The sequence below is a fragment of the Molossus molossus genome, unplaced genomic scaffold, assembly GCF_014108415.1.
Source record: "Molossus molossus isolate mMolMol1 unplaced genomic scaffold, mMolMol1.p scaffold_m16_p_13, whole genome shotgun sequence".
In the NCBI taxonomy this organism is placed as follows: domain Eukaryota; kingdom Metazoa; phylum Chordata; class Mammalia; order Chiroptera; family Molossidae; genus Molossus; species Molossus molossus.
Genome location: NW_023425348.1, coordinates 21884745 through 21891786, shown reverse-complemented (window position 1 = coordinate 21891786; position 7042 = coordinate 21884745). Strand labels below are relative to the sequence as shown.

The window sequence follows — 7042 nt, the reverse complement described above, 5'->3', positions numbered from 1 at the left end:
AATATAATCAATAATATTGTGATAGGTTTGCACAGTGACAGATGATGACTAGAATTAGTGAAGGGGTCACATTGTAAGGTATAGAAATGTTCAATCACTTTATTGTACACCTGAAACTAATATAAGCAATATGATATTTTATACCAACTTTGCTTAAATACAAAAAACATAAATAAATAAATAAATAAATAAATAAATAAATAAATAAATAAATGAAGTGGCCATGTCTGCCCTACTTTCAACCCCTCCCTCCAGATCACAATTAAAGCAGTACAGCGTGGTAAATATTCATGAAGATGAATCAAGAGAATATAATATTAAATTAATCACGTACTTCATTTTTATTGTGCTCTCAGAGTGCGATTAAGATATATCCTATGTGTATGAGACAGATGTTATTTCTTAAGCTTCATTTTAATAGCAGCAGATTAAAAAAACTTGAAATGACTGATACAATGCATTTAAAGAAAGGCAAAAATGAGAGATATTTTCTTAAGAAAATTCACTCATTCATGTATTTATTTGTTAATTCAATAATTTGTTGGGACTGAATCTGAGCCGGCTCCTGTGTTAGACATGAGAGAGACAAGAACGAGCATGTGCAGAGCTGGAACTGCCCTCATGGAACTCCCCATATATGAAAATGGGGAGCAGGATTCAAATAAATATCACACCAATTAATAAATAATAAAAAAATTAGGCTAAAGAATGTACTTTTCTTTCTAAAGGAAAGAAATCTAATCCTAGGCAGACACAGACAAGGGCTGGGGCAGTCACGAAGGGCTTCTCAGGGGAGGTGACGCAATCTGAGAGCTGCAGGATGGGGATCAGTTGCTGGCCAAAGAGAAGAGAGCAGTAGTGGAGTGAGGGGACATTCCAGACCTCAAGCCTGTGGCTGGCATGAGTGCGCTGTATTCAAGAAGCAGAAAAATGTCCATTGAGAATTTTGTATCTGAAAAAATTGTTTCACCTCCTGTGTAGAGAACAAAGCATGAAACAATGGCTGACACATGGTAAATGCTCAATGAATATTTAACTGAATGAAAAAAGGAAAAGTACTTGTTAGGATGAAACTCTGAAGTTTAATTGGTAGCTGAGCTTTGTCTGAGAGCAGAGGTACCAAGACCACACTAAAAATAGCAAGAAAAATGGAACTGCCTTGTTTAAAGATGTCAAAGGTGATGACATGCTTTTCAGCGGTCATCTTCCAACTAAAACGCCTGACCAGGACTCTAAAATTTAAAAAGAAAAAAAGATTCATATTATTTCAGTCAATTTTATGTTGCTAAATAGACATTATTACTTTTAAAGATATGCGTGATCTCAATTTTGTCTCTCAGCTAACACGAATACCATTTAAGTAATTAGATCTGTATTCACAAATTATTCTCACACACACACACACACACACAAAAAAAAAAATTTAAAATTTTCTGTTCTTCCATATTTATATTATATTTAAATTTTCTAGCTAATCTACTTAAAACTTCCCATTGATATAATTATCTTCCACACTTATGTTTGCCAGGACAAGCCACTCACTCTGACCTTCTCTCTATCCCCAGCCGCAAGCTCCTTCTAGTGTCAGGGCCGGTGTACCAGTTATTCCCTCTGACAACAATATTCTTCTCCTGACCTGACTTATATGTCTACTTCTCATCATTTAGATCTTAGCCTAATGTTATTGTATAAAATGACATCTCCACCTTTATTAGGTAAAGAACATGGCACTCCTCAAAAAGTAACTGTTACTGCTTTTAAGAGATGCCACTTGAATGCTTTTGATTAACTTCAGCACAACGCAAGCCACTTGATATGTTTCTAATCCTTACAACTACCAGATAAATATTATTATCCCTCATTTTACAATTGGATTATTCAGAGAGATCAAATTATTTGCCCAAAGTCACTGACCATAACTGGCAGAGTCTGTTTGTCTCAAAAATCCCCTGTGTAGTTATTTTTGCACTACATAAGTTTTGATAGAAATAAATAAAATGTATAAGTGATGCAGTTTTATTAGACTAACACATAAAACATTAGGATGGCTGGACTAATATAGTTTTCTAATTGAATTATCCTCACATTTCTCTAAATCTTTCTATGTGTGGCAGTGCTTTAGCCCTAAACTCAACTGGAAATTTAAATTATGATTGATTTTTTTTCATATTCTCTAGTCAATAGTGAGCTAAAATTCCTTAAATACTTCCAGTTATTCACCAGTCAGATTAGCTCTTGAGTCATGTTAGTAGCCAGGCTGTTTCACACAGGTGAACAGAGTCAGTGAGGCTCCGAAAGGCCCTGAGCAAGGTTTGATATTCTTGTATGTCATCCCCAGAGGAGGACAGTGATCTGCATGTCTGTGGTTGGGTACAAGTTAAAAGTCGGATGTTGGGAACCTGTCTTATTCTGAGACAGATTTAGATGAGATAAAAAGTTCAAGGTAGCCCTGGTTGGTTTGGCTCAGCTGTTAGAGTGTCAGTCTGTGGTCCAGAGAGACCCGGGTTCGCTTCCCGCTAAGGGCGGGTACCTCGGTTGCAGTTTGTCCCTGGTCCTGGTTGGGTTGTGTGGGTGGTAGCCACTCGATGTATCCCTGTCACGTCGATGTTTCTCTCTCTCTCTCTTCCTCTCTCTCCCTCCCACTCTATCTGAACAAAAAATGGAGAAATGTCCTCGGGTGAGGATTAAAAAAAAAAAAAAAGTTCAAGGTAGCTCCCAGAATAAAAAAGAATACAGGCTGATACTTTGGGCTCATGGTAAGATAGAAAGGAAATCATGGAATGTAGCCTGGGATTGAGAAAGAGCTTTGGAGTTTAGGTAAATAGGCAAAAAGTGTGTTAGAAATTCAGTCCACATTCCTCATTTTATAGATGAGAGAGAAGAGGCACAGAATAAAAATAAAGGTCAATTTACAAGTGAAATCAAAAGTGGGGTTTTGTACTGACTACCTAATGCATTTTACTTTACCCTACACTGCCACACATAAAAATCAATTAACTGATGTTGATTTGACTCTGTTCAAAAGTCACTTGAGCTAAATAGTGGAAGAGCTGCTCTCCAGGAGAGAACTAATACAAAAAATAATAAAGTGCATTTTTTAATATTAAAGATCTTAGCCATGGTCAAGCTTTCTAATTAGGTCAGGATAATTTAAAATGGACTAAAAGTCATCCCTGATGGGTTATAAAAATTCATAATTTTGCCCTAGATGCTATCTCCCTGACCTTAGAGGTTTCAGAAGAGCAATAATTTATTTTCACTTCCTATGAGATTTAGACATTTATACAGAGAGCAAACTGTACAGAAAAGAAAATGCAAAAAAACACAAATTCAAAGAGTAATAAAGATTTCAACTTTTTTAAAATGCCTGTCCTTTTCTTTTTCAGTCTGCATTAAGAAATACTGACAGATCTTATGTCCGTATTAATGTGAAATGGCAGATTATTCATTTCAGGACGCTGCGAAAAGCCACAGGGTAAAGATTTGATGCAACCTCAACTATGGTTTTTGACCTAAAAAGTTCACAGTTTGGGGATCTACCCAATTTCACAGCATCTTTCAGTTTTAGAATCAGCTCAGTGGAAAAATTTAGACTCCAGTCCACAGTCACTCCGAAGAAGTTACCTAGCTGTTGTGTTTGGTTTTAATGCGTTTCACTTTGTGAGATTAATTTCTCATTCATGCCAAGCCAAATGTTTCCAAGGGAAAACGAAGAAACACATTTAGTTGACATGGGGTTTTTACCAAAGTATTCAAGAGCCTATAAAGAAGAAGTAAGTTTAATAAAATAGAAAGAAAATTTTATAAATGCTCACAGGTTTATATATAGCTAATAGATAGTTTTTCAAAGTATGGTTCAAAGGAAGAATATCCATAGTTTTTAGTCACTTTGTATTGTTAATAAGGAAAAACTGAAACATTCATGCTAATAGACACACCATAGCACTATGAAATGTATGTAAACCAATGAAAATAGTGAAAGAAATATTTTAACAGTGAGAATAAAGACAGGAATTTCAATTCTATCAAAACAAGTGAATGCAAAATGCCTCACTGTCCCCTCCTACCGTTTCACTCTGCTTCCCTACCGAGGTTAAATAGCAAAGCTCTCGTCGTGGATCCTCATGGAAAAACTGTGGTGTGGAAAATAAATTCATTCTAAAATGTGGTGATTAATCAGATACTCTGATGAGCACTATTTAACCACCACATGTGGACTACTTATTGTGTTATTTTGATGCCCATTTCCTTCTTCAAGTAAGTTTTAGTCTCAGGAAAGCATAAGATGCTGAGGTCTGAGATACCGAGGGATGTGCTAGAAGTATAAGAGGACAGGAATAATGATGTATGGGTTAGAAGAGAGTACCAAGGATCAGGGAACATCACAGACATAATTTGAGCAATAACAACAACAACAACAACCAATTAGAGAATAGTAGTCATCTTCCAGACAATTATGAGACTGGGAAGCAATCTACATGGAGGAAAGCTCTTTGCAAAGACCGAAGATGTAGGATCTTCCAGTAATGACAAGCAGTTCATTACGAATGGGACGTAGGGTGGATGCAGGTATGAGAAAGCAGCTAGGAGTCTGATCTGAGATTGGAAAGGCACAGAGAGATTATGAAGGCTGTCTTGTGTCATGCTAAGGGGTTTGGATTTTATTCTGAATGCAGTGTGGAGACATGGATGGGCATTAAGTCAGGTGGTAACATTATCATATGACACATGGTGAAGACAGTGGAATCCACATGTTTAAATAGGGAGTGGGCTGCTACTGGAGCAGAACTACAGTAATGTAGATGAATTCTCATGAGAAGCTCAAATAAGGTGTGGTAGTGAGAGAAACTGCTAATTATATGTTAAGCCTGAAACCCAAAGCTATGAACATAGCTACCACATAAGGCACCTAGTATTCTGTAAAGAATCCTAAAAATGTAGGAATCAGATAGCTCCTCCAGAGCCTAGGTTTCTGAACCAGTTTTGCTTATTGAGGTATCTCACCAGCAAAGCATTACCTTCCTCATCCACACCCTTCTCACCTATGTTTATAAGAGCCCAGTAGAGAGAAGGACGTTTTTTTTTTTTATCCTCACCCAAGGACATTTTTCATTTTTGTTCAGATAAAGTAGGAGGGAGAGAGAGGTTGAGAGAAAGAGAGAAACATCGACGTGAAAGGGACACATTGAGTGGCTACCACCCACACGACCCAACCAGGGCCAGGGACAAACTGCAACCGAGGTACGTGCCCTTATCAGGAACCAAACCCAGGTCTCTCTGGACCACAGGTTGATGCTCTAACCTCTGAGCCAAACCAGCCAGGGCAAGAAGGACATTTTTTGCAGGCTTTACATTAGTGGAGATTGTTAAGCTTTTTCTTACCCTTCTCATCACCAAACTCAAGTGAAGGGAAGGTTACAAGGACTCAATCAAAGAAAATATAAAACAAGTTATATTTTTCCTTGATTGAACTTTCCTTAGATTACAGACTTGCTGATTGGCTCCTGGCCCTGTTTAAACAGGGGAGGGCGTGGCTGGAGAGAGATGACTGACAGCAGAAAGGCAGTGGCAGGCACACTCCCACCATTTAGAAGGCAAGAGTTCCCACGGGTCGGATGGACTTGGAGAAGGTAGGCAAGCATAAGCTTTCTGGGCTCCAGAAGCTGACAGAGTTGGAAAAGGCAGGGACTAAAGACTGCAGGAGGGGACTCTGCAGTGCAGTGAGGAGGCCCCAGACTCACTGATGTGCTCACAAGAGCCCGTTTGTGGAGGTCTGTTCAGCACTGGCCTGGGGGACAGCAGCTTTTCCCAAAGTGGCAGCTGTATTCCACCAAGGCCACACCAGAAATCCAGTAAGAGACATCTCTTTCCAGCTCTCTCCTTCCTACTCTGACACAGAGGAGAAAAAGAACTGGGGAAAAGGAGGAGAAAAGGTGCAGAGACCATTCTCTATGCTCCTTGCAGCTGCAGGATCCTGGGTCTGAGCCATTTGTCAGTGCAAAGCTAGGGGTAAGGAGGAGAAAAGCAGAAATCAGGGATAAATTTTACCTTTGTAACATCTGAAAGTTATTTAAAAGCTATAGTACCTTCTTGGATGTATGAAGGAGGTAGAAAAATGGTTTTGACAGAACATGGTTCAAGGCAGGGATTAGAAGAAGTAAAACCACTTCCTGTTTGTTCCCCACTGCATTTAGACGGTCCAGTAAGCCAGAAAAAGAGGAGTAGATCCAACCTGACCAATTGGTTATGGAGGGAAAGAAAAAGTAAATGATGACTTCACAGTTAGTACATAAAGAATATGTATTTAAAAAATAAATACTCCAAATTTTTCTTCTCTGGGCACAGTTTACCTCATCTATATAATAAAGAATTTTCTGGTGGTTCTTATCTTTGTTTTCAACCCAGACTCCCTTGAGAATCTGAGGAAAGTTACATACTATACTGTCTCTACAGTATACACTGTACATGCACACCCAGAATTTTTCATACACATTCACGTAAAATAGGTAACATTGAAGTGAGAAGGTGATTTCAGGAAAAAGATGGAGTGCAGTTCTGTATAGGTTAAGTTGGATGTGTCTGTGACAAATTCCTTTAGAAATATCCTTCCGAACAGGGACAATGTAAGTGTGTGTTTGGAGGGATTGTTTTGTTTGGTTAATTTCAAGCACTTAATATTCAACTCTGGCAAAGAGGCCTCCTCCTTCTCACCCTTTCTTCAGAGCCCAGAGTTTGTGAAATTTCTCAATGACTTAGCATACAAGGTTCTACAGTTTCTTCAGGTTGCTTGCAGCAGTGCGCAGAGCCAGGGATGAGATCCCTTCATCAAAGTAACTTCGGCACTCGGGCTTTCTCTGCTTTCTGAAGGCTGTCGTACGTGTCTTTCCGGGTCACCTCACTTCCTTTCACTAAACTGCATCAAAAGAGAAGAGCATGGTGACAGGCGCGCCTCCTTGAGTGTGTATTGCCCTTAGCTTTTAAAATACCTTACTGATTCAGTTGAAGAGTATACGTTTCTCTCATTTCCATCATCTACAGGAAA

General features: G+C 38.8%; 1 protein-coding gene across 1 annotated transcript in view; it reads left to right on the top strand.

The window, feature by feature from the left end:
• Positions 1 to 7042, top strand: part of CNTN5 (contactin 5) — a 900389-nt gene that overhangs the window by 728938 nt on the left and 164409 nt on the right. The window lies entirely within an intron of this gene.